We start from the raw sequence: 26193 nt of genomic DNA on the forward strand, positions 1-26193 counted from the left end.
AACAGATCAACATTGATTGAGAGAATCTTTGTCACTTGGGAGGGTTAGAACATTGCGTTTTGGCCGCAATAACCCAGGTTCAAATAATAGTCATGTCATTATTTATTTTAACTTTACTTGTTTGGCTGCTTTGTGTTGTCATGTAAGCCACAATACTAAGTATTGAATCGTACATTTTCTAGAACTAAAATTTAGATATATGCAAACTGCCTAGAACTCATTAAAAAGTTTGCATTTTTTTGCTATTTTGTCTGTATATGAAATCAATCTTGCCGTGATCGTATAGTGGTTAGTACACTCCTTTCTGGCCGCAATAACTCAGGTTCGAATTCTGGTCACGGCATTTTTTTTTTTCAACTTTACTTGTTTGTCTTCATGTTGTTCTATAAGCCCTAATACTGAGTATGCACTCGTACCTTGTTTAAGAGCATAAGCAAAAAGCTTAGAACTCCATATGAAGCTTCTATTTATTCATCATTTTTTCTTTATCTCAAATCAATCTCGCCGTGATCGTATACTGGTTAGTACATTGCGTTGTGGCTGCAATAACCAAGGTTCGAATAAAAGTCATGTCATTTTTTATTTTAACTTTACTTGTTTGGCTGCTTTGTGTTGTCAGGTAAGCAACAATACTCAGTATAGAATCGTACATTTTCTAAAACTAATATTTAGATATATGCAAACTGCCTAGAACTCATTAGAAAGCTTGCATTTTCTTTGTTATTTTTTTCTTTATCTGAAATCAATCTCGCTGTGATCGTATAGTGGTTAGTACATTACGTAGTGGCCGCAATAACCCAGGTTCGAATCCTGGTCACGGCATCTTTTTCTACCTTACTGGTTCGTCTATTTTACCTCATTTTAATTTGTTAAATGTTTATTAATTGGACTGCGTAGAAATAAATGAGTTGAAAGAATGCAGTTTTTATGTTATATACTTCTAATTTTAGTTAGATTTCTCCTTCCTGAAAATTTATTTTCTTTGATTTAATCAAACGCGCGCAGAGTAGGGGCATGTTATTTTTGTTTTGTTTTTTCAAATAATTTGAAAATAAATAAAAGTTTTGTCACATTTTTCTTGTTTCCAAACATTGAATCTCATTTAGTCAACGTTTGCTCCTGAGAGTTCTTTTTTCTGCCAAAGATATTCTAATTTATTTGTCAATCATAGATTTCAATAATTCGTTTCTCTTTTGTCCCACATTGACAAGATTTGTATTCTAAAGGGAACTCGTAGTCGTCTTTATCACAGCTAGCTTTGCGCAGTGACATTACCGTAGCCGATGAGGTCCATCCGAGGCGCGGTTATTGCTGATTGAAAACTTTTCCCAATACCCCGCGAGACGACTTGAAACATAGTCGGCTTTGCAATTTTTGTGGGCCCTGCTTAGGGCCACCATTAACAAACAAATGCAAAATAGAACATCTTTAGTAGAAAAGGCCTGGTTATTTGTGTGAGCCTTTTCTGATATGTGAAAATCAATGTATTAAAAACCATAACGTGCTCTTTTTCAAGAATGCAAGATAACCGTTTTCTTGGTAGTTAATGAGAATGTTTCACAATTATGCGTTTGCAGTCAGTTCTTATTTAGAAGAAATTACAAAATAAGCAAACGGCTAAGAGCTCCTTGGAAAGCTATCTTTTTTCTCTCCAATTCCTTTCGGCAAAATTTGCTCCAGCAAGCAATAATAAGAGAGTTAGGCGGCGAATAACTTTTATTGGGCTATTCCGTTTACCTTATATTCGTTTCAAATGAGGTCACTAGGTAAAATGACTATAAGAAGCAACCCGAAATCCGGTGCGTTGTTGACTTGCTTGATCGGAAACATTCTGAATTTACTGGAACAGAAGGTTTAGATACAATTAGTTTTTTTTTGCGGAAACAGATCAACATCGATTGAGAGAATCTTTGTCACTTGGGAGGGTTAGAACATTGCGTTGTGGCCGCAATAACCCAGGTTCAAATAATAGTCATGTCATTATTTATTTTAACTTTACTCGTTTGGCTGCTTTGTGTTGTCATGTAAGCCACAATACTAAGTATTGAATCGTACATTTTCTAGAACTAAAATTTAGATATATGCAAACTGACTAGAACTAATTAAAAAGCTTGCATTTTTTTGCTATTTTGTCTGTATATGAAATCAATCTCGCCGTGATCGTATAGTGGTTAGTACACTCCTTTCTGGCCGCAATAACTCAGGTTCGAATTCTGGTCACGGCATTTTTTTTTTCAACTTTACTTCTTTACTTGTTTGTCTTCATGTTGTTCTATAAGCCCTAATACTGAGTATGCACTCGTACCTTGTTTAAGAGCATAAGCAAAAAGCTTAGAACTCCATATGAAGCTTCCATTTATTTCTCATTTTTTCTTTATCTTAAATCAATCTCGCCGTGATCGTATACTGGTTAGTACATTGCGTTGTGGCTGCAATAACCAAGGTTCGAATAAAAGTCATGTCATTTTTTATTTTAACTTTACTTGTTTGGCTGCTTTGTGTTGTCAGGTAAGCGACAATACTCAGTATAGAATCGTACATTTTCTAAAACTAAAATTTAGATATATGCAAACTGCCTAGAACTCATTAGAAAGCTTGCATTTTTTTTGTTATTTTTTTCTTTATCTGAAATCAATCTCGCTGTGATCGTATAGTGGTTAATACATTACGTAGTGGCCGCAATAACCCAGGTTCGAATACTGGTCACGGCATCTTTTTCTACCTTACTGGTTCGTCTATTTTACCTCATTTTAATTTGATAAATGTTTATTAATTGGACTGCGTAGAAATGAATGAGTTGAAAGAATGCAGTTTTTATGTTATATTCTTCTCATTTTAGTTAGATTTCTCCTTCCTGAAAATTTATTTTCTTTGATTTAATCAAACGCGCGCAGAGTAGGGGCATGTTATTTTTGCTTTTTTTTTCAAATAATTTGAAAATAAAGAAACGTTTTGTCACATTTTTCTTGTTTCCAAACATTGAATCTCATTTAGTCAACGTTTGCTCCTGAGAGTTCTTTTTTCTGCCAAAGATATTCTAATTCATTTGTCAATCATAGATTTCAATAATTCGTTTCTCTTTTGTCCCACATTGACAAGATTTGTATTCTAAAGGGAACTCGTAGTCGTCTTTATCACGGCTAGCTTTGCGCAGTTACATTACCGTAGCCGATGAGGTCCATCCGAGGCGCGGTTATTGCTGATTGAAAACTTTTCCCAATACCCCGCGAGACGACATGAAACATAGTCGGCTTTGCAATTTTTGTGGGCCCTGCTTAGGGCCACCATTAACAAACAAATGCAAAATAGAACATCTTTAGTAGAAAAGGCCTGGTTATTTGTGTGAGCCTTTTCTGATATGTGAAAATCAATGAATTAAAAACCATAACGTGCTCTTTTTCAAGAATGCAAGATAACCGTTTTCTTGGTAGTTAATGAGAATGTTTCACAATTATGCGTTTGCAGTCAGTTCTTATTTAGAAGAAATTACAAAATAAGCAAACGGCTAAGAGCTCCTTGGAAAGCTACCTTTTATCTCTCCAATTCCTTTGGGCAAAATTTGCTCCAGCAAGCAATAATAAGAGAGTTAGGCGGCGAATAACTTTTATTGGGCTATTCCGTTTACCTTATATTCGTTTCAAATGAGGTTACTAGGTAAAATGGCTATAAGAAGCAACCCGAAATCCCGTGCGTTGTTGACTTGCTTGATCGGAAACATTCTGAATTTACTGGAACAGAAGGTTTAGATACAATTAGTTTTTTTTGCGGAAACAGATCAACATTGATTGAGAGAATCTTTGTCACTTGGGAGGGTTAGAACATTGCGTTTTGGCCGCAATAACCCAGGTTCAAATAATAGTCATGTCATTATTTATTTTAACTTTACTTGTTTGGCTGCTTTGTGTTGTCATGTAAGCCACAATACTAAGTATTGAATCGTACATTTTCTAGAACTAAAATTTAGATATATGCAAACTGCCTAGAACTCATTAAAAAGCTTGCATTTTTTTGCTATTTTGTCTGTATATGAAATCAATCTTGCCGTGATCGTATAGTGGTTAGTACACTCCTTTCTGGCCGCAGTAACTCAGGTTCGAATTCTGGTCACGGCATTTTTTTTTTCAACTTTACTTGTTTGTCTTCATGTTGTTCTATAAGCCCTAATACTGAGTATGCACTCCTACCTTGTTTAAGGGCGTAAGCAAAAGACTTAGAACTCCATATGAAGCTTCCATTTATTTGTCATTTTTTCTTTATCTCAAATCAATCTCGCCGTGATCGTATACTGGTTAGTACATTGCGTCGTGGCTGCAATAACCAAGGTTCGAATAAAAGTCATGTCATTTTTTATTTTAACTTTACTTGTTTGGCTGCTTTGTGTTGTCAGGTAAGCAACAATACTCAGTATAGAATCGTACATTTTCTAAAACTAAAATTTAGATATATGCAAACTGCCTAGAACTCATTAGAAAGCTTGCATTATTTTGTTATTTTTTTCTTTATCTTAAATCAATCTCTCCGTGATCGTATAGTGGTTAGTACATTACGTAGTGGCCGCAATAACCCAGGTTGGAATCCTGGTCACGGCATCTTTTTCTACCTTACTGGTTCGTCTATTTTTCCTCATTTTAATTTGATAAATGTTTATTAATTGGACTGCGTAGAAATGAATGAGTTGAAAGAATGCAGTTGTTATGTTATATTCTTCTCATTTTAGTTAGATTTCTCCTTCCTGAAAATTTATTTTCTTTGATTTAATCAAACGCGCGCAGAGTAGGGGCATGTTATTTTTGCTTTTTTTTTCAAATAATTTGAAAATAAAGAAAAGTTTTGTCACATTTTTCTTGTTTCCAAACATTGAACCACATTTAGTCAACGTTTGCTCCTGAGAGTTCTTTTTTCTGCCAAAGATATTCTAATTCATTTGTCAATCATAGATTTCAATAATTCGTTTCTCTTTTGTCCCACATTGACAAGATTTGTATTCTAAAGGGAACTCGTCGTCGTCTTTATCACGGCTAGCTTTGCGCAGTGACATTACCGTAGCCGTTGAGGTCCATCCGAGGGGCGGTTATTGCTGATTGAAAACTTTTCCCAATACCCCGCGAGACGACTTGAAACATAGTCGGCTTTGCAATTTTTGTGGGCCCTGCTAAGGGCCACTATTAACAAACAAATGCAAAATAGAACATCTTTAGTAGAAAAGGCCTGGTTATTTGTGTGAGCCTTTTCTGATATGTGAAAATCAATGTATTAAAAACCATAACGTGCTCTTTTTGAAGAATGCAAGATAACCGTTTTCTCGGTAGTTAATGTGAATGTTTCACAATTATGCGTTTGCAGTCAGTTCTTATTTAGAAGAAATTACAAAATAAGCAAACGGCTAAGAGCTCCTTGGAAAGCTACCTTTTATCTCTCCAATTCCTTTCGGCAAAATTTGCTCCAGCAAGCAATAATAAGAGAGTTAGGCGGCGAATAACTTTTATTGGGCTATTCCGTTTACCTTATCTTCGTTTCAAATGAGGTTACTAGGTAAAATGACTATAAGAAGCAACCCGAAATCCCGTGCGTTGTTGACTTGCTTGATCGGAAACATTTTGAATTTACTGGAACAGAAGGTTTAGATACAATTAGTTTTTTTGCGGAAACAGATCAACATTGATTGAGAGAATCTTTGTCACTTGGGAGGGTTAGAACATTGCGTTGTGGCCGCAATAACCCAGGTTCAAATAATAGGCATGTCATTATTTATTTTAACTTTACTTGTTTGGCTGCTTTGTGTTGTCATGTAAGCCACAATACTAAGTATTGAATCGTACATTTTCTAGAACTAAAATTTAGATATATGCAAACTGCCTAGAACTCATTAAAAAGCTTGCATTTTTTTGTTATTTGTTCTTTATCTGAAATCAATCTCGCCGTGTCGTGTCTCTTCATGTTGTTCTGTAAGCCCCAATACTGAGTATGCACACCTATCTTCTTCAAAACCATAAGCAAAAAGCTTAGAACTCCACAGAAAGCTTCCATTTATTTGTCATTTTTTCTTTATCTCAAATCAATCTCGAAGTTATCGATACTGGTTAGTACATTGCGTTGTGGCCGCAATAACCCAGGTTCGAATCCTGGTCACGGCAATTTTTTTTCAACTTTACTTGTTTGTCTTTGTGTTGTTCTTTAAGCCCCAATACTGAGTATGCCCTCGTACCTTGTTTAAGAGCATAAGCATAAAGCTTAGAACTCCATAGGAAGCTTCTATTTATTTGTTATTTTTTTTCTTTATCTCAAATCAATCTCGCCGTGATCGTATTCTGGTTAGTACATTGCGTTGTGTCCGCAACAATACCCAGGTTCGGATCCTGGTCACGACATTTTTTTTCAACTTTAATTGTTTGTCTTGGTGTTGTTCTTTAAGCTCCTTTACTGAGTATGCCCTCGTACCTTGTTTAAGAGCATAAGCAAAAAGCTCAGAACTCCATAGAAAGATTCCAATTATTTGTCATTTTTTTTCTTTATCTCAAATCAATCTCGAATTGATCGTATACTGGTTAGTAAATTGCGTTGAGGCCGCAATAACCCATGTTCGAATCCTGGTAACGGCATTTTTTTTTCAACTTTATTTGTTTGTCTTTGTGTTGTTCTGTAAGCCCCAATACTTAGTATGTACTCCTATCTTGTTCAAAAGCACAAGCAAAAAGCTTAGAACTCCACAGAAAGCTTCCATTTATTAGTCATTTTTTCTTTATCTCAAATCAATCTCGAATTGATCGTATACTGGTTAGTAAATTGCGTTGAGGCCGCAATAACCCATGTTCGAATCCTGGTAACGGCATTTTTTTTTTCAACTTTATTTGTTTGTCTTTGTGTTGTTCTGTAAGCCCCAACACTGAGTATGTACTCCTATCTTGTTTTAAGAGCATAAGCAAAAAGATTAGAACTCCACAAGAGGCTTTCATTTATTTGTCATTTTTTTCTGTATCTCAAATCAATCTCGCCGTGATCGTATAGTGGTTAGTACATTGCGTTGTGGCCGCAATAACCAAGGTTCGAATAAAATTCATGTCATTTTTTTATTTTAACTTTACTTGTTTGGCTGCTTTGTGTTGTCAGGTAAGCCACAATACTCAGTATTGAATCGTACATTTTCTAAACCTAAAATTTAGATATATGCAAACTGCCTAGAACTCATTAGAAAGCTTGCATTTTTTTGTTATTTTTTTCTTTATCTGAAATCAATCTCGCCGTGATCGTATAGTGGTTAGTACATTGCGTAGTGGCCGTAATAACCCAGGTTCGATCCTGGCCACGGCATCTTTTTCTACCTTACTAGTTCGTCTATTTTAACATCATTTCAATTTGATAAATGTTTATTAATTGGACTGCGTAGAAATGAATGAGTTGAAAGAATGCAGTTTTTATGTTATATTCTTCTCATTTTAGTTAGATTTCTCCTTCCTGAAAATTTATTTTCTTTGATTTAATCAAACGCGCGCAGAGTAGGGGCATGTTATTTTTGCTTTTTTTTTTCAAATAATTTGAAAATAAAGAAAAGTTTTGTCACATTTTTCTTGTTTCCAAACATTGAATCTAATTTAGTCAACGTTTGCTCCTGAGAGTTCTTTTTTCTGCCAAAGATATTCTAATTCATTTGTCAATCATAGATTTCAATAATTCGGTTCTCTTTTGTCCCACATTGACAAGATTTGTATTCTAAAGGGAACTCGTAGTCGTCTTTATCACGGCTAGCTTTGCGCAGTGGCATTACCTTAGCTGATGAGGTCCATCCGAGGCGCGGTTATTGCTGATTGAAAACTTTTCCCAATACCCCGCAGACCACCTGAAGCATAGTCGGCTTTGCAATTTTTGTGGGCCCTACTTAGGGCCACCATTAACAAACAAATGCAAAATAGAACATCTTTAGTAGAAAAAGCCTGGTTATTTGTGTGAGCCTTTTCTGAAATGTGAAAATCGATGTATTAAAAACCATAACGTGCTCTTTTTCAAGAATGCAAGATAACCGTTTTCTTGGTAGTTAATGTGAATGTTTCACAGTTATGCGTTTGCAGTCAGTTCTTATTTAGAAGAAATTACAAAATAAGCAAACGGCTAAGAGCTCCTTGGAAAGCTACCTTTTATCTCTCCAATTCCTTTCGGCAAAATTTGCTCCAGCAAGCAATAATAAGAGAGTTAGGCGGCGAATAACTTTTATTGGGCTATTCCGTTTACCTTATATTCGTTTCAAATGTGGTTACTAGGTAAAATGACTATAAGAAGCAACCCGAAATCCCGTGCGTTGTTGCCTTGCTTGATCGGAAACATTCTGAATTTACTGGAACAGAAGGTTTAGATACAATTACGTTTTTGCGGAAACAGATCAACATTGATTGAGAGAATCTTTGTCACTTGGGAGGGTTAGAACATTGCGTTGTGGCCGCAATAACCCAGGTTCAAATAATAGTCATGTCATTATTTATTTTAACTTTACTTGTTTGGCTGCTTTGTGTTGTCATGTAAGCCACAATACTAAGTATTGAATCGTACATTTTCTAGAACTAAAATTTAGATATATGCAAACTGCCTACACTGTTGTTTCAGAGAGTAGTTTTAACTCCAAAAAGGGAGTAAAAAAACGAGGTACAAAATGACTCCCTTTTTGGAGTAATTTTTTACTCCCTTTTTTCTACTCCCTCAAGGGAGTAGATTTTACCCCTGTAGGGGAGTAACTAAAGGGAGTGATTTACTAGGTTGCTTGCTATCACTCCATTAAAAGAGTACAATTTACCCTCAAAATGGAGTTATTTTTTACTCCTTTTTTTCCTACTCTCTCAGGGAGTAGATTTTACCCACTTTAGGGGGTAGCTAAGTGGAGTAATTTACTAGGTTGCTTGTAGTTACTCCATTAAAAGATTAAATTCACCCTTAAAATGGGAGTCAATTTTTACTCCCTATTTTGTTATTTCCGCCTACTAATTGGGTAACTAAAGGGATGATTTCAACACCCTCCCCCCTGTTTTTACAAAATGGCCGTTTAAACTTCACCTACTTCAGGGGTTAATACTGGAGAAAGTAGAGTAATTTAGAAACACCAAGGAAAAGACGTTATTATGAATTTGACAAATCATTTAATTAAACAATTCAGTTTAAAAAATAACAAAAATATAAGTTGAAAAAATGTTTGAAAAATAATAGTCATTTGACATAAGGTATCCAGGACAAAATTACTAACAAGTGTCCCAACATAACAAAGCTGAAACAAACATAACACAATATTATTTTTCTATAACAACTTTAACAGCTTTTGAACATTACCCTTTTTGGCGTCATTACGGTTTTCCAAAAGAACTGCCTCCTCCTCCATCTTTGTATATTCAGATAAGAAGCTAGAAGCCTAATGCCTCTATATGCACCATTTAAATTTGAACCTGGTAGGCTAGCTTAAAAAGATAACTAGGTTCTTCATATGCAGGGTTTACTGTGATCAGAATATACGGACAAAAACCAACTACAGTAACATTAGATATTCAAAATAAATATCTGGACAAATTTTAGGTGCAAGACTGATTACTAGGTTTTTACTAAGCTAAGTTATTCAATTTTGTGCTTCAAGTAACAGTTTATAAAGCATAGGCGCTTTAGATGTAAGTACAGTGATTAGTGAATAACTTAAGTTTACAAAGTTTTTATTCGTTTCTTGCGATTTACGCATTGATACATTCCTTATATCTCAAACTTCTTTCTTTTCTGGCTTTCAACTCGAGCACATTTTACTATCTCTATCATAATGTCCTGCGAAGATAATAAAAGAAACACATAAAAAGGTAGTATTGCTTTGGAAGATAACAAAGAATCACAAAACATATCAGTCTAGTTCGAGAAATCCGCTCACGAACGATGATTTGATGCTGAAGTTGGTCGCAAAAATCACATTTAGTATTGAACCTATCACATTATAAAGCCCATTACACACTAACCTTTAACTTCAATCCATGTTCTGCCATCAAATCCTCAAAAAAGGTGAATTACGCGTAGAAAAGCGGGAATAAACGGCTATCCGTTTGGAGGCTGTGATAATGGCTTTCGTTCGACCGTTATGATTTTGCGCCTTGGACCCAAGCCCCTCTCGGCCACTAAAGCGAGGGACGCCCGGTACATTTTGGTTTTACGGGCCCTGGTGAGCCGTCTTCTATCTGCAAAGCGGGACGTCTTTTTTTATAATCTCAAGTAGCATTTCTATTAGAAACAATATATATTATTTTATAATGTTCAAATCGGATCTAAGAATTTTATACAATTATCACCCTACCTATCTTTCTTTTAAATGCAGTACTAATTATTCTGAGCGAATTTTGAAAGTACACCACATAAAACTCATGTTCGAGTCCAAGCCTGTCTTTGATTACATTTCTTATTGTTGTAGTATAGCTGACAATATATGCAAGTATGGCGAGGCCTGTTATTGTATTGAAAATGTTCTTTTAGGATTTCCTAAGAATTTCCTAAGAGTTCCTAAATTGTAGAACTTCAAATCTTCTTCCTAAGATTTTCTTATCCAAATTATTTCAATTTTCTGGTCTACTGCTTATACTAGGAAATCCTAGGAATTTTTAGGAAGTTTAATTATATTTTGTTGTTTTGATCGAACTTAGTAAATCTTAGGAAACTCCTAGGCACAGGGTAGAGTTTTTTGTCTCAATACCAATAAATACGATAAATTATTATTTTTATCTTTTGTCTTATATAATAAAGACTATCGTTTTCCTTCTTAAATTCAGCTAATTCAGAGTAAAAAAACAACTCTCTTTATTTTATATATTTGGAGTGGTTTGTTACTGCTCTAAAAAGATACAGCTGGAGTAAAAACTACTCTTTCAACACGAGATGGCTGGAGTAGTTTTTACTCTTCAAAACCTACCCCCTAAAAGGAGTACTTTTTTACTCCATTTCTTGACCATCTGGAGTAAAAATAACTCTTTTCACTTCAGATAGTTGGAGTAGCTTTTACTCTGCTAAAATTACTCCCAGAAAAGAGTACTTTTTACTCCATTATTTGACCAACAAGAGTGAAAATTACTCTTTTTCTAATAAACATTCGATACTAATTCTCAGCAGAGTAAAACTTACTCTGTTAAGGGAGTAAACAAAAAAATTACTCCTCAGTGGAGTAGTTTTTACTCCAATAAAGGAGTTCAAATTACTCCTTTAAAAGTGCTCCATCGCAAAGAGTAGTTTTTACTCTCTGAGTGGAGTAAAAAAAACTCCCTGAAACTAACAGTGTAGAACTCATTAAAAAGCTTGCATTTTTTTGTTATTCTTTCTTTATCTGAAATCAATCTCGCCGTGTCGTGTCTCTTCATGTTGTTCTGTAAGCCCCAATACTGAGTATGCACACCTATCTTGTTCAAGAGCATAAGCAAAAAGCTTAGAACTCCACAGAAAGCTTCCATTTATTTGTCATTTTTTCTTTATCTCAAATCGATCTCGAAGTTATCGATACTGGTTAGTACATTGCGTTGTGGCCGCAATAACCCAGGTTCGAATCCTGGTCACGGCAATTTTTTTTCAACTTTACTTGTTTGTCTTTGTGTTGTTCTTTAAGCCCCAATACTGAGTCTGCACTCGTATCTTGTTAAGAGCATAAGCAAAAAGCTTAGAACTCCATAGGAAGCTTCCATTTATTTGTCATTTTTTCTTTATCTCAAATCAATCTTGCCGTGATCGTATTCTGGTTAGTACATTGCGTTGTGTCCGCAATAACCCAGGTTCGAATCCTGGTCACGGCATTTTTTTCAACTTTAATTGTTTTTCTTTGTGTTATTCTTTAAGCCCCTTTACTGAGTATGCCCTCGTACCTTGTTTAAGAGCATAAGCAAAAAGCTTAGAACTCCATAGGAAGCTTCTATTTATTTGTTATTTTTTTTTATCTCAAATCAATCTTGCCGTGATCGTATTCTGGTTAGTACATTGCGTTGTGTCCGCAAAAATACTCAGGTTCGGATCCTGGTCACGGCATATTTTTTTCAACTTTAATTGTTTGTCTTTGTGTTGTTCTTTAAGCCCCTTTACTGAGTATGCCCTCGTACCTTGTTTAAGAGCATAAGCAAAAAGCTTAGATCTCCATAGAAAGATTCCAATTATTTGTCATTTTTTTCTTTATCTCAAATCAATCTCGAATTGATCGTATACTGGTTAGTAAATTGCGTTGTGGCCGCAATAACCCATGTTCGAATCCTGGTAACGGCATTTTTTTTTCAACTTTATTTGTTTGTCTTTGTGTTGTTCTGTAAGCCCCAATACTGAGTATGTACTCCTATCTTGTTCAAAAGCATACGCAAAAAAGCTTAGAACTCCACAGGAAGCTTCCATTTATTTGTCATTTTTTTCTGTATCTCAAATCAATCTCGCCGTGATCGTATAGTGGTTAGTACATTGCGTTGTGGCCGTAATAACCCAGGTTCAAATAATAGTCATGTCATTATTTATTTTAACTTTGCTTGTTTGGCTGTTTTGTGGTGTCATGTAAGCCACAATACTCAGTATTGAATCGTACATTTTCTAAAACTAAAATTTAGATATATGCAAACTGCCTAGAACTCATTAAAAAGCTTGCATTTTTTGGTTATTTTTTCTTTATCTGAAATCAATCTCGCCGGGTCGTGTCTCTTCATGTTGTACTGTAAGCCCCAATACTGAGTATGCACACCTATCTTGTTCAAGAGCATAAGCAAAAAGCTTAGAACTCCACAGAAAGCTTCCATTTATTTGTCATTTTTTCTTTATCTCAAATCAATCTCGAAGTTATCGTATACTGGTTAGTACATTGCGTTGTGGCCGCAATAACCCAGGTTCAAATAATAGTCATGTCATTAGAAAGCTTGCATTTTTTTTTTATTTTTGTCTTTATCTGAAATCAATCTCGCCGTGATCGTATAGTGGTTAGTACACTACTTTGTGGCCGCAATAACCCAGGTTCGAATCCTGGTCACGGCATTTTTTTTTAACTTTACTTATTTGTCTTTGTGTTGTTCTTTAAGCCCCAATACTGAGGCTGCACTCGTATCTTGTTAAGAGCATAAGCAAAAAGCTTAGAACTCCACAGGAAGCTTCAATTTATTTGTTTTTTTTTCTTTATCTGAAATCAATCTCGCCGTGATCGTATAGTGGTTAGTACATTGCGTCGTGGATGCAATAACTCAGGATCGAATCCTGGTCACGGCAATTTTTTTTAACTTTACTTGTTTGTCTTCGTGTTTTGTAAGCCCCAATACTGAGTATGCACTCGTACCTTGTTTAAGAGCATAAGCAAAAATCTTAGAAGTCAACAGGAAGCTTCCATTTATTTGTCATTTTTTCTTTATCTCAAATCAATCTAGCCGTGATCGTATAGTTGCTAGTACATTGCGTTGTGGCCGCAATAACCCAGGTTCGAATCCTGGTCACGGCATTTTTTTTCAACTTTACTTGTTTGTCTTCGTGTTGTTCTATAAGCCCTAATACTGAGTATGCACTCACATCTTGTTCAAAAGCATAAGCACAAAGCTTAGAACTCCAAAGGCAGCTTCCATTTATTTGTCATTTTTTCTTTATCACAAATCAATCTCGAATTGATCGTATACTGGTTAGTAAATTGCGTTGAGGCCGCAATAACCCATGTTCGAATCCTGGTCACGGCATTTTTTTTTTCAACTTTATTTGTTTGTCTTTGTGTTGTTCTGTAAGCCCCAATACTGAGTATGTACTCCTATCTTGTTTTAAGAGCATAAGCAAAAAGCTTAGAACTCCACAGGAGGCTTTCATTTATTTGTCATTTTTTTCTGTATCTCAAATCAATCTCGCCGTGATCGTATAGTGGTTGGTACATTACGTAGTGGCCGCAATAACCAAGGTTCGAATAAAATTCATGTTATTTTTTATTTTAACTTTACTTGTTTGGCTGCTTTGTGTTGTCAGGTAAGCCACAAGACTGAGTATTGAATCGTACATTTTCTAACTAAAATTTAGATATATGCAAACTGCCTAGAACTCATTAGAAAGCTTGCATTTTTTTTGTTATTTTTTTATTTATGTGAAATCAATCTCGGCTTGATCGTATAGTAGTTAGTATATTGCGTAGTGGCCGCAATAACCCAGGTTCGAATCCTGGTCACGGCATCTTTTTCTACCTGCTGGTTCGTCTATTTTACCATCATTCCAATTTGATAAATGTTTATTAATTGGACTGCGTAGAAATGAATGAGTTGAAAGAATGCAGTTTTTATGTTATATTCTTCTCAATTTAGTTAGATTTCTTCTTCCTGAAAATTTATTTTCTTTGATTTAATCAAACGCGCGCAGAGTAGGGGCATGTTGTTTTTGCTTTGTTTTCAAATAATTTGAAAATAAAGAAAAGTTTTGTCACATTTTTCTTGTTTCCAAACATTGTACCACATGTAGTCAACGTTTGCTCCTGAGAGTTCTTTTTTCTGCCAAAGATATTCTAATTCCTTTGTCAATCATAGATTTCAATAATTCGTTTCTCTTTTGTCCCACATTGACAAGATTTGTATTCCAAAGGTAACTCGTAGTCGTCTTTATCACGGCTAGCTTTGCGCAGTGGCATTACCGTAGCTGATGAGGTCCATCCGAGGCGCGGTTATTGCAGATTGAAAACTTTTCCCAATACCCCGCGAGACGACTTGAAACATAGTCGGCTTTGCAATTTTTGTGGGCCCTACTTAGGGCCACCATTAACAAAGAAATGAAAAATAGAACATCTTTAGTAGAAAAGGCCTGGTTATTTGTGTGAGCCTTTTCTGAAATGTGAAAATCAATGTATTAAAAACCATAACGTGCTCCTTTTCAAGAATGCAAAATAACCGTTTTCTTGGTAGTTAATGTGAATGTTTCGCAATTATGCGTTTGCAGTCGGTTCATATTTAGAAGAAATTACAAAATAAGCAAACGGCTAAGAGCTCCTTGGAAAGCTACCTTTTATCTCTCCAATTCCTTTCGGCAAAATTAGCTCCAGCAAGCAATAATAGGAGAGTTAACCGGCGAATAACTTTTATTGGGCTATTCCGTTTACCTTATATTCGTTTCAAATATGGTTACTAGGTAAAATGACTATAAGAAGCAACCCGAAAACCCCGAGCGTTGTTGACTTGCTTGATCGGAAACATTCTGAATTTACTGGGACAGAAGGTTTAGATACAATTACTTTTTTGCGGAAACAGATCAACATTGATTGAGAGAATCTTTGTCACTTGGGAGGGTTAGAACATTGCGTTGTGGCCCCAATAACCCAGGTTCAAATAATAGTCATGTCATTATTTATTTTAACTTTACTTGTCTGGCTGCTTTGTGTTGTCATGTAAGCCACAATACCAAGTATTGAATCGTACATTTTCAAGACCTAAAATTTAGATATATGCAAACTGCCTAGAACTCATTAAAAAGCTAGCATTTTTTTGTTATTTGTTCTTTATCTGAAACCAATCTCGCCGTGAACGTATAGTGGTTAGTACACTCCTTTCTGGCCGCAATAACCCAGGTTTAAATCCTGGTCGCGGCATTTTTTTTTCAACTTTACTTGTTTGTCTCCATGTTGTTCTGTAAGCCCTAATACTGAGTATGCACTCGTACCATGTTTAAGAGCATAAGCAAAAAGCTTAGAACTCCATATGAAGTTTCCATTTATTTGTCATTTTTCTTTATCTCAAATCAATCTCGCCGTGATCGTATAGTGGTTAGTTCATTGCGTTGTGGCCGCAATAACCCAGGTTCGAATCCTGGTCACGGCCTTTTTTTCAACTTTACTTGTTTGTCTTCGTGTTGTTCTGTAAGCCCTAATACTGAGTATGCACTCCCATCTTGTTGAAAAGCATAGGCAAAAACCTTAGAACTCCACAGGAAGCTTCCATTTATTTGTCATTTTTTCTTTACCTCAAATCAATCTCGCCGTGATCGTATAGTTGTTAGTTCATTGCGTTGTGGCCGCAATAACCCAGGTTCGAATCCTGGTCACGGCGTGTTTTTTTAACTTTACTTGTTTGGCTACTTTGTGTCGACATGTAAGCCACAATACTAAGTATTGAATCGTACATTTTCTAGAAATAACATTTAGATATATGCAAACAGCCTAGCACTCCTCAGAAAGCTTCAATTTATTTGTTATTTTTTTCTTTATCTCAAATCAATCTCGCCGTGATCGTATAGTGGTTAGTACATTGCGTCGTGGATGCAATAACCCAGGATCGAATCCTGGTCACGGCATTTTTTTTTCAACTTTACTTGTTTGTCTTTGTGCTGTTCTTTAAGCCCTAATACTGAGTATGCACCCGTACCTTGTTTTAGGGCATAAGCAAAAAGCTTAGAACTCCACAGGAAGCTTCCATTTATTTGTCATTTTTTCTTTATCTCAAATCAATCTCGCAGTGATCGTATAGTGGTTAGTAAATTGCGTTATGGCCGCAATAACCCAGGTTCGAATCCTGGTCACAGCATTTTTTTTCAACTTTACTTGTTTGTCTTTGTGCTGTTCTTTAAGCCCTAATACTGAGTATGCACCCGTACCTTGTTTAAGAGCATAAGCAAAAAGCTTAGAACTCCACAGGAAGCTTCCATTTATTTGTCATTTTTCTTTATCTCAAATCAATCTCGCCTTGATCGTATAGTGGTTAGTTAATTGCGTTGTGGCCGCAATAACACAGGTTCGAATCCTGGTCACACCATTTTTTTTTCAACTTTACTTGTTTCTCTTTGTGCTGTTGTTTAACCCTAATACTGAGTATAAACTCGTACCTTGTTTAAGAGCATAAGCGAAAAGCTTAGAACTCCACAGGAAGCTTCAATTTATTTGTTATTTTTTCTTTATCTGAAATCAATCTCGCCGTGATCGTATAGTGGTTAGTACATTGCGTCGTGGATGCAATAACTCAGGATCGAATCCTGGTCACGGCATTTTTTTTCAACTTTACTTGTTTGTCTTCGTGTTTTGTAAGCCCCAATACTGAGTATGCACTCGTACCTTGTTTAAGAGCAAAAGCAAAAAGCTTAGAAGTCAACAGGAAGCTTCCATTTATTTGTCATTTTTTCTTTATCTCAAATCAATCTAGCCGTGATCGTATAGTTGTTAGTACATTGCGTTGTGGCCGCAATAACCCAGGTTCGAATCCTGGTCACGGCATTTTTTTTCAACTTTACTTGTTTGTCTTTGTGTTGTTCTGTAAGCCCCAATACTGAGTCTGCACTCGTACCTTGTTTAAGAGCATAAGCAAAAAGCTTAGAACTCCACAGGAAGCTTTCATTTATTTGTTATTTTTTTTATCTGAATTCAATTTCGCCGTGATCGTATAGTGGTTAGTACACTCCGTTGTGGCCGCAATAACCCAGGTTCGAATCCTGGTCACGGCCTTTTTTTTCAACTTTACTTGTTTGTCTTCGTGTTGTTCTGTAAGCCCTAATACTGAGTATGCACTCCCATCTTGTTCAAAAGCATAGGCAAAAACTATAGAACTCCACAGGAAGCTTCCATTTATTTGTCATTTTTTCATTATCTCAAATCAATCTCGCCTTGATCGTATAGTGGTTAGTTCATTGCTTTATGGCCGCAATAACCCAGGTTCGAATCCTGGTCACGGCGTTTTTTTTTAACTTTACTTGTTTGGCTACTATGTGTCGACATGTAAGCCACAATACTAAGTATTGAATCGTACATTTTCTAGAAATAAAATTTAGATATATGCAAACAGCCTAGCACTCATCAGAAAGCTTCAATTTATTTGTTATTTTTTTCTTTATCTCAAATCAATCTCGGCGTCATCGTATAGTGGTTAGTAAATTACTTCGTGGATGCAATAACCCAGCATCGAATCCTGGTCACGGGGTTTTGTTTTCTTTTTTTTTTCAACTTTATTTGTTTGTCTTTGTGTTGTTCGGTAAGCCTCAATACTGAGTATGTACTCATATCTTATTCAAGAGCATAAGCAAAAAGCTTAGAACTCCACAGGAAGCTTCCATTTATTTGTCAATTTTTTCTTTCTTTCAAATCAATCTCGCTGTGATCGTATAGTGGTTAGTACACTACGTTGCAATGAACTAACCACTATACGATCAAGGCGAGATTGATTTGAGATAATGAAAAAATGACAAATAAATGGAAGCTTCCTGTGGAGTTCTAAGGTTTTTGCCTATGCTTTTGAACAAGATGGGAGTGCATACTCAGTATTAGGGCTTACAGAACAACACGAAGACAAACAAGTAAAGTTGAAAAAAAAATGCCGTGACCAAGATTCGAACCTGGGTTATTGCGGCCATAACGCAATTTACTAACCACTATACGATCACGGCGAGATTGATTTGAGATACAGAAAAAAATTACAAATAAATGGAAGCCTCCTGTGGAGTTCTAAGCTTCTTGCTTATGCTCTTAAAACAAGATAGGAGTACATACTCAGTATTGAGGCTTACATAACAACACAAAGACAAACAAATAAAGTTGAAAAAAAATGCCGTGACCAGGATTCGAACCTGGGTTATTGCGGCCACAACGCAATGTACTAACAACTATACGATCACGGCTAGATTGATTTGAGATAAAGAAAAAATGACAAATAAATGGAAGCTTCCTGTTGACTTCTAAGCTTTTTGCTTATGCTCTTAAACAAGGTACGAGTGCATACTCAGTATTGGGGCTTACAAAACGCGAAGACAAACAAGTAAAGTTGAAAAAAAATGCCGTGACCAGGATTCGATCCTGAGTTATTGCATCCACGACGCAATGTACTAACCACTATACGATCACGGCGAGATTGATTTCAGATAAAGAAAAAATAACAAATAAATGGAAGCCTCCTGTGGAGTTCTAAGCTTCTTGCTTATGCTCTTAAAACAAGATAGGAGTACATACTCAGTATTGAGGCTTACATAACAACACAAAGACAAACAAATAAAGTTAAAAAAAAAATGCCGTGACCAGGATTCGATCCTGAGTTATTGCATCCACGACGCAATGTACTAAACACTATACGATCACGGCGAGATCGATTGCAGATAAAGATAAAAATAACAAATAAATGGAAGCTTCCTGTGGAGTTCTAAGCTTTTTGCTTATGCTCTTAAACAAGGTACGGGTGCATACTCAGTATTAGGGCTTAAAGAACAGCACAAAGACAAACAAGTAAAGTTGAAAAAAAATGCTGTGACCAGGATTCGAACCTGGGTTATTGCGGCCATAACGCAATTTACTAACCACTATACGATCACTGCGAGATTGATTTGAGATAAAGAAAAAATGAAAAATAAATGGAAGCTTCCTGTGGAGTTCTAAGCTTTTTGCTTATGCCCTAAAACAAGGTACGGGTGCATACTCAGTATGCACCCGTGCATACTCAGAAAGCTTCAATTTATTTGTTATTTTTTTCTTTATCTCAAATCAATCTCGGCGTCATCGTATAGTGGTTAGTACATTACTTCGTGGATGCAATAACCCAGCATCGAATCCTGGTCACGGGGTTTTGTTTTCTTTTTTTTTCAACTTTATTTGTTTGTCTTTGTGTTGTTCGGTAAGCCTCAATACTGAGTATGTACTCATATCTTATTCAAGAGCATAAGCAAAAAGCTTAGAACTCCACAGGAAGCTTCCATTTATTTGTCATTTTTTTCTTTCTTTCAAATCAATCTCGCCTTGATCGTATAGTGGTTAGTTCATTGCGTTGTGGCCGCAATAACCCAGGTTCGAATCCTGGTCACACCATTTTTTTTTTCAACTTTACTTGTTTGTCTTCGTGTTGTTCTGTAAGCCCTAATACTGAGTATGAACTCGTACCTTGTCTAAGAGCATAAGCAAAAAGCTTAGAACTCCACAGGAAGCTTCAATTTATTTGTTATTTTTTCTTTATCTGCAATCGATCTCGCCGTGATCGTATAGTGTTTAGTACATTGCGTCGTGGATGCAATAACTCAGGATCGAATCCTGGTCACGGCATTTTTTTTTTAACTTTATTTGTTTGTCTTTGTGTTGTTATGTAAGCCTCAATACTGAGTATGTACTCCTATCTTGTTTTAAGAGCATAAGCAAGAAGCTTAGAACTCCACAGGAGGCTTCCATTTATTTGTAATTTTTTTCTGTATCTCAAATCAATCTCGCCGTGATCGTATAGTGGTTAGTAAATTGCGTTATGGCCGCAATAACCCAGGTTCGAATCTTGGTCACGGCATTTTTTTTTCAACTTTACTTGTTTGTCCTCGTGTTGTTCTGTAAGCCCTAATACTGAGTATGCACTCCCATCTTGTTCAAAAGCATAGGCAAAAACCTTAGAACTCCACAGGAAGCTTCCATTTATTTGTCATTTTTTCTTTATCTCAAATCAATCTCGCCTTGATCGTATAGTGGTTAGTTCATTGCGTTGTGGCCGCAATAACCCAGGTTCGAATCCTGGTCACGGCGTTTTTTTTAACTTTACTTGTTTGGCTACTTTGTGTCGACATGTAAGCCACAATACTAAGTATTGAATCGTACATTTTCTAGAAATAAAATTTAGATATATTCAAACAGCCTAGCACTCATCAGAAAGCTTCAATTTATTTGTTATTTTTTTCTTTATCTCAAATCAATCTCGCCGTGATCGTATAGTGGTTAGTACACTACTTTGTGGCCGCAATAACCCAGGTTCGAATCCTAGTCACGGCATTTTTTTTTCAACTTCACTTGTTTGTCTTCGTGTTGTTCGGTAAGCCCCAATACTGAGTATTCACTCATATCTTATTCAAGAGCATAAGAAAAAGCTTAGAACTCCACAGGAAGCTTCCATTTATTTGTCCTTTTTTACTTTCTTTCAAATCAATCTCGCTGTGATCGTATAGTGGTTAGTACACTACGTTGTGGCCACAATAACCCAGGTTCGAATCCTGGTCACGGCCTTTTTTTTTTCAACTTTACTTGTTTGTCTTCGTGTTGTTCTGTAAGCCCTAATACTGAGTATGCACTCCCATCTTGTTCAAAAGCATAAGCAAAAAGCTTAGAACTCCACAGGAAGCTTCCATTTATTTGTCATTTTTTCTTTATCTCAAATCAATCTCGCCTTGATCGTATAGTGGTTAGTTCATTGCGTTGTGGCCGCAATAACACAGGTTCGAATCCTGGTCACACCATTTTTTTTTTCAACTTTACTTGTTTGTCTTTGTGCTGTTGTTTAAGCCCTAATACTGAGTATGCACTCGTACCTTGTTTAAGAGCATAAGCAAAAAGCTTAGAACTCCACAGGAAGCTTCAATTTATTTGTTATTTTTTCTTTATCTGCAATCGATCTCGCCGTGATCGTATAGTGTTTAGTACATTGCGTCGTGGATGCAATAACTCAGGATCGAATCCTGGTCACGGCATTTTTTTTTAAACTTTATTTGTTTGTCTTTGTGTTGTTATGTAAGCCTCAATACTGAGTATGTACTCCTATCTTGTTTTAAGAGCATAAGCAAAAAGCTTAGAACTCCACAGGAGGCTTTCATTTATTTGTAATTTTTTTCTTTATCTCAAATCAATCTCGCCGTGATCGTATAGTGGTTAGTAAATTGCGTTATGGCCGCAATAACCCAGGTTCGAATCCTGGTCACAGCATTTTTTTTTCAACTTTACTTGTTTGTCTTTGTGCTGTTCTTTAATACCTAATACTGAGTTTGCACTCGTACCTTGTTTAAGAGCATAAGCAAAAAGCTTAGAACTCCACAGGAAGCTTCCATTTATTTGTCATTTTTCTTTATCTTAAATCCATCTCGCCGTGATCCTATAGTTGTTAGTGCATTGCTTTGTGGCCGCGATAACCAAGGTTTGAATCCTAGTCATGTCATTTTTTTTTTCAACTCTACTTGTTTGTCTTTGTGTTGTTCTTCAAGCCCCAATACTGAGTATGCACTCGTATCTTGTTTAAGAGCATAAGCAAAAAGCTTAGAACTCCACCGGAAGCTTTCATTTATTTGTCATTTTTTCTTTATCTCAAATCAATCTCGCCGTGATCGTATACTGGTTAGTACATTGCGTTCTGGCCGCAATAACCCAGGTTCGAATCCTTTTCACGGATTTTTTTTTCACTTTTACTGTTTGTCTTCGTGTTGTTCTGTAAGCCCCAATACTGAGTATGCACTCGTACCTTGTTTAAGAGAATAAGCAAAAAGCTTAGAAGTCAACAGGAAGCTTCCATTTATTTGTCATTTTTTCTTTATCTCAAATCAATCTCGCCGTGATCGTATAGTTGTTAGTACATTGCGTTGTGGCCGCAATAACCCATGTTCGAATCCAAATCACGACATTTTTTTTCAACTTCACTGTTTGTCTTTGTGTACCTTGTTTAAGAGCATAAGGAAAAAGCTTAGAACTCCATAGAAAGCTTCCACTTATTTGTCATGTTTTCTTTATCTCAAATCAATCTCGCCGTGATCGTATAGTGGTTAGTACATTGCGTCGTGGATGCAATAACCCAGGATCGAATCCTGGTCACGGCAATTTTTTTCAACTTTATTTGTTTGTCTTCGTGTTGTTCTGTACGCCCCAATACTGAGTATGCACTCCCATCTTGTTCAAGAGCATAAGCAAAAAGCTTAGAACTCCACAGGAGGCTTCCATTTATTTGTAATTTTTTTCTGTATCTCAAATCAATCTCGCAGTTATCGTATAGTGGTTAGTAAATTGCGTTATGGCCGCAATAACCCAGGTTCGAATCCTGGTCACAGCATTTTTTTTCAACTTTACTTGTTTGTCTTTGTGCTGTTCTTTAAGCCCTAATACTGAGTATGCACCCGTACCTTGTTTAAGAGCATAAGCAAAAAGCTTAGAACTCCACAGGAAGCTTCCATTTATTTGTCATTTTTCTTTATCTCAAATCCATCTCGCCGTGATCCTATAGTTGTTAGTGCATTGCTTTGTGGCCGCGATAACCAAGGTTCGAATCCTAGTCATGTCATTTTTTTATTCAACTCTACTTGTTTGTCTTTGTGTTGTTCTTTCAGCCCCAATACTGAGTATGCACTCGTATCTTGTTTAAGAGCATAAGCAAAAAGCTTAGAACTCCACCGGAAGCTTTCATTTATTTGTCATTTTTTCTTTTCAATCTCGAAGTGATAGTATAGTGGTTAGTACATTGCTTTGTGGCCCCAATAACCCAGGTTCGAATCCTGTTCACGGCATTATTTTCAACTTTACTTGTTTGTCTTTGTGTTGTTCTGTAAGCCCCAATACTGAGTATGCACTCGTATCATTGGTTACTAATACGCGAAAAGAACGTAGCACGTGACCAAGCCAAGGCCTCCTTTGTGGAGATGTCCAGGCCTTCCTCCTCTTCTGTCCAGTAATCTGACACCTCCTGCGTCGTGGGTGCTAGGATAACACCACGCCATTCCGATTGCGAAGTATCTGACGCCGGTTTCACCGCCTCTCTTCGCGACATCCTAGGGGTTGGTCCCACTTCTATAAGAACAACCAATGGCTAATTTCTTCCCTGAGAGCATCTTTCACAAATATCGGTTTCATCTTGTGTAGACCTGTCGAAATTGCGGTATTCATCTCCCTCTTAAATAACTTTGCCCCTGGGACTACCCGCGTAAATGACACGCATTTTCCGGCCAGCCGTTGCAGGGTCTTCATCTGAACCGAGCGGCTTGCTAACACAGACTTGACCAATTCGACAAACTTGTCCCGTTTGTCGGGTTTCAGGTGGAACAACTCGTTTGATGAGACTACAAGGAGATTTTGGAATTCTTTGTTGAGGTTCTTAAACATACACACAGAAGAGAATGCAATAAATATGTTATCATGCGTCATATTTCTAGAATGTCTTTTAGCACAATCTCATTGGCCACGCCCCCGTCGGCAATTTTATTTTTTGATTTATCACATGATTTATGTATCCACCAATAGCCTTCAAACAATTGAATTGGTCGCCCACGACCCTCATATTAAATTGGTCGACCACGACCCTCATATTAAATTGGTCGACCACGACCCTCATATTAAATTGAACGACCACGACCCTCATAAAATTGGTCGACCACGACCAACATATTAAATTGGTCCAACACGACCCTCATATTAAATTTGTCGACCACGACCCTCATACTAAATTGGTCGACCACGATCCTCATTTTGAATTGGTCGACCACGACCCTCGTATTTAATTGGTCGACTACGACCCATATATTAAATTGGTCGACCCAACCCTCATATTAAATTGGTCGACCACTACCCTCCTATTAAATTGGTCGACCACGACCCTCCTATTAAATTGGTCGACCACGACCCTCATATTAAATTGGTCGACCATGGTCGGTCCGGCGACAACGGTTATACTGACAATTATACTGTTTAGAGTTGTAAGCCGCGCGGGTTCCCTGTGGGCCTAACCCACAATGCCCGGGGCATGGTTGTTTGCATTTCTCAACACGTATGGAAAATGAATTGGGGGTGAAACGATTAAAGTTACTGAAACCTGGCTCAAAGAAAATATATTTGATTCCGAGGTCCTTAGCAGGGGCTATGCACTATTGCGATCGTGGCGGACGAATTGGCGGTGGATCTCTTGTGGCTATCAAAAGCTGCTATGACTGTCGTCGTAGATCTGACTTAGAGGCGGAGCTCGAGATAGTTACTATCGAACTTAATCTAGCAGGTTCTTCAAAAATCCTGATTAGCTCTATTTATAGACCACCAGACAGCACCCCAAGTTATGAATTTGAGTCAGTAACACAACTTATCTCTCATTTATCACGCGCTGCGCGGATCCAAAAAGAGTCAACTGATCGTTTTGGGTGATTTCAACTATCCGAGCGTGAAATAGGCTGAAGGATGTGGGTTTTCTAATCGTCCCAACTCTGCTGATTTCGCTGCTCCAGCTCAACACTTTCTCGACGCGCTTAAATAATATCTTGGACTATCTTGGATTATCACCAACGTGCCCGATCGTATTGCTAATATTGAGGCAAGATCACCCATTGATGCAGATCTTAGTACTGATCATAATCGACCTGATTGCCAGGCCTAGGCGAATCCAGAAGCCTGTGCGCTAATTCAATTAAGGAGCAAATTGTGGAAAAATTAAATTTTCCGATTGGCATATCTGGGAGTGACGGGGATGTTGATGTTCTCTAGGGCAAATGAAAACATACGCTGCTAGCAATTTTAGACCCAACTGTCCCCAAGGTGAAAATAAAAGATTCCAACACGCCTCCATGGATAGACAAAGAAGTTCTATATTTGCTTAAGAAAAAAGATACCGCAAGGCGTGCTGCAAAGAAACATAATAGTACTCATTACCTTGATAAATTTAAAGCTCTCAGAAAGGAATGCAAACGGCTCAAAAATAGTAAAGAAAAAGAGTACCGCGTATCACTAGGGGACTCGCTTAAGGATAATCCTAAGCGTTTTTGGAGCTTTTTTTGCCACAAGACGAAATCAGATTCTATCCCGGCATCAGTGTCCTACCTTAACACGCTGCACTCTGATGCTGCGGGTAAAGCAGAGGTGTTCAATAAGTTTTTTATTCAACTTTCACCCACGACTCTGCTGAGAACCTCACTCCAGCTTCATCTGACCCGAACGCACTAACCTTGGAAACCCTGACCTTCTCGGTTAATGAGGTATTTGAGGTTCTCTCTGGCTTAGATTCCAACAAAGCTCCCGGACCTGATGGCGTGCCAACAGTCGTTTTAAAAAACTGTGCGCAAGAGCTCGCTCCATCTATCTGCAAGCTCTTTAATTTGTCCCTGGCCTCAGGCAGGGTCTCTGCGGAATGGAAAGAAGCTCTTTTAGTTCCAGTCCACAAAAAAGGAAGAAAGATCTAGTCACCAATTACAGACCTATATCATTGTAAGGTGTTAGAACGTTGTGTATTTAAATATCTTAAAAATCACCTGTGTACAATCTTGGATGATTCTCAACACGGCTTCTTGCAGGGGCTATCCACTGTTACGCAATTGTTATCCTTCTATCACTAAATAGGTCAGGCACTTGATCGTGGTCCACAATAGAACATAGTATTCTTAGACTTGGCGAAAGCCTTCGACAGTGTATCTCATCAGAGACTTCTGTGGAAGCTTTCACGTTACGGTATTTCCGGCAATCTACTCCAATGGTTCCATAGCTATCTGCTTGATCGTGGTCAGCGCTGCCTTGTCCAAGGGTTCACTTCTAGCCGCTCTCCAGTACCATCAGGGGTCCCACAGCATACTTGGCCCTCT

General features: G+C 37.1%; 2 long non-coding RNA genes and 8 other non-coding genes across 10 annotated transcripts in view; 7 read left to right on the top strand and 3 right to left on the bottom strand.

The window, feature by feature from the left end:
* Nucleotides 1-1254: 1254 nt before the first annotated feature.
* Nucleotides 1255-1393, top strand: LOC125567119. The gene has a single exon (XR_007311643.1). It is a non-coding gene; the product is annotated as a U4 spliceosomal RNA (small nuclear RNA).
* Nucleotides 1394-3142: 1749 nt separating this feature from the next.
* On the top strand, nucleotides 3143-3281 carry LOC125567176. The gene has a single exon (XR_007311700.1). It is a non-coding gene; the product is annotated as a U4 spliceosomal RNA (small nuclear RNA).
* Nucleotides 3282-5020: 1739 nt separating this feature from the next.
* On the top strand, nucleotides 5021-5159 carry LOC125567169. The gene has a single exon (XR_007311693.1). It is a non-coding gene; the product is annotated as a U4 spliceosomal RNA (small nuclear RNA).
* Nucleotides 5160-7741: 2582 nt separating this feature from the next.
* Nucleotides 7742-7879, top strand: LOC125567193. The gene has a single exon (XR_007311717.1). It is a non-coding gene; the product is annotated as a U4 spliceosomal RNA (small nuclear RNA).
* Nucleotides 7880-9275: 1396 nt separating this feature from the next.
* Nucleotides 9276-11253, bottom strand: LOC125563181. Its single transcript, XR_007308195.1, has 2 exons — nucleotides 9969-11253; nucleotides 9276-9783 (listed from the first exon to the last, which is right to left on the bottom strand). It is a non-coding gene; the product is annotated as an uncharacterized LOC125563181 (long non-coding RNA).
* A 2113-nt stretch (nucleotides 11254-13366) lies between these two features.
* Nucleotides 13367-13438, top strand: Trnah-gug. Its single transcript has one exon. It is a non-coding gene; the product is annotated as a tRNA-His (tRNA).
* Nucleotides 13439-14575: 1137 nt separating this feature from the next.
* LOC125567131 lies at nucleotides 14576-14714 on the top strand. The gene has a single exon (XR_007311655.1). It is a non-coding gene; the product is annotated as a U4 spliceosomal RNA (small nuclear RNA).
* Nucleotides 14715-17086: 2372 nt separating this feature from the next.
* On the top strand, nucleotides 17087-17158 carry Trnah-gug. Its single transcript has one exon. It is a non-coding gene; the product is annotated as a tRNA-His (tRNA).
* Nucleotides 17159-18480: 1322 nt separating this feature from the next.
* Trnah-gug lies at nucleotides 18481-18552 on the bottom strand. Its single transcript has one exon. It is a non-coding gene; the product is annotated as a tRNA-His (tRNA).
* A 4286-nt stretch (nucleotides 18553-22838) lies between these two features.
* The window catches only part of LOC116615319, a 4571-nt gene continuing 1216 nt past the window's right edge, over nucleotides 22839-26193 (bottom strand). Inside the window, exons 1-2 of the long non-coding RNA XR_004294866.2 lie at nucleotides 25867-26193; nucleotides 22839-25738 (exon numbers count right to left, since the gene is read on the bottom strand). The exon at nucleotides 25867-26193 is cut by the window's right edge and continues 1216 nt beyond it. This is a non-coding gene — a long non-coding RNA (uncharacterized LOC116615319). The remainder of the gene's footprint in view (nucleotides 25739-25866) is intronic.

Source organism: Nematostella vectensis, chromosome 5, assembly GCF_932526225.1.
Source record: "Nematostella vectensis chromosome 5, jaNemVect1.1, whole genome shotgun sequence".
NCBI lineage: Eukaryota > Metazoa > Cnidaria > Anthozoa > Actiniaria > Edwardsiidae > Nematostella > Nematostella vectensis.